General features: G+C 43.3%; 1 protein-coding gene across 1 annotated transcript in view; it reads left to right on the forward strand.

Moving 5' to 3' along the window:
- The first annotated feature begins 34 nt into the window (after nucleotides 1-34).
- Nucleotides 35-1149, forward strand: part of PRKCQ (protein kinase C theta) — a 69820-nt gene continuing 68705 nt past the window's right edge. The window contains exons 1-2 of the mRNA XM_006016324.3: nucleotides 35-168; nucleotides 273-427. The gene's annotated coding sequence lies outside the window, so the exon portion shown is untranslated. The remainder of the gene's footprint in view (nucleotides 169-272; nucleotides 428-1149) is intronic.

The raw sequence follows: 1149 nt of genomic DNA on the forward strand, positions 1-1149 counted from the left end.
CAGTCCAAATGTTGGTTTTAATGTTTTCCAGACAGAAAGAACATCCTGCCGTATTTAAAGAAGAAAGGACAGTGTTGCTCACTTACCGAAAATCCTTCTGGCTACTGCAGTCACCCTGAATTTCCTTGTTGCAAGGGCTGATGGAATCTCATCTCTCCAAGTTACTAAGTATGACCATAGCCATTCCAGCAAGTGGTTGCTACATGTCTTTGCTCCAGCACCCCAGGTTACCGTGTCCCATTCACATACCTCTCTCCCATCTCCTTGAACAGAGAGCCAGAGTTTTAAAACCAGCCCGGCCAAAGGAGCAGTGACGCCCATTCTTTCAGATGAGAGAAATTGTTCCATGTTTTCTGCAAGTGTGATGCAAAGGAAAACCCATCTCATTCAAGGCTGATCTTGTCCTTCGGTATCATTCAATTTACAGGTAAGAAAAAAAGTCTCTCTCTACCCGACTGTAGACTTGGGTCATCTTGCGGTCACCAGCGATTGGGTGGTGATATCAGTAGGTTGGCAAGGCTTTATCATGTCAGAAGAAAGGTTTTGCAGCCTTCCCAAAGTTAATTAGACGCTCAGTTCATCTCATCTCTTCTGGAGGGTAATTGCACAACTGATTCCTCACCACTTTAAATGCTCTGTCTCATAGACTTGGTTCTGGGCTTTGTGATCATTTGTGATCCAGAAGAGTGCAGTGTTTTAGGACAGGGATCCCCGAACTCTGACAGATGGTGTACCACCAATTTAAAATGATACAACTTTAAGTACCACCGGCAAGTTTTTCAGTTCAATGTTAAGTACCACCAGAAAATTTTGTCATATCAGGTAATTATAATAAATCTGTTAACTTGTGCCACTGCCAAGTTTTCTGCGTACCACTGGTGGTATGCGTACCGCGGATTGGGAACTGCTGTTTTAGGCAGCTGATCACTGGAGCTGGGGTGTCTTATGATGCTGGGACCTCAAGGATTAATGGCTCCAATGACAAGAAAACAAGTTCATAACTAGTGGCTGCAGTGTAATGAAAGCCATTGTAGGGCCCAAATCAGAGATCTAAACTTTTTCACACTATGTACTATGTCCAAATATTATGCCGGTAGGCACCCAATAACTCTGTAAATAAATACCTGTTCTGTTGGCACGAAGGATTAT

This window comes from Alligator sinensis, unplaced genomic scaffold (genome assembly GCF_000455745.1).
Source record: "Alligator sinensis unplaced genomic scaffold, ASM45574v1 scaffold268_1, whole genome shotgun sequence".
NCBI classification, from domain to species: Eukaryota; Metazoa; Chordata; order Crocodylia; family Alligatoridae; genus Alligator; species Alligator sinensis.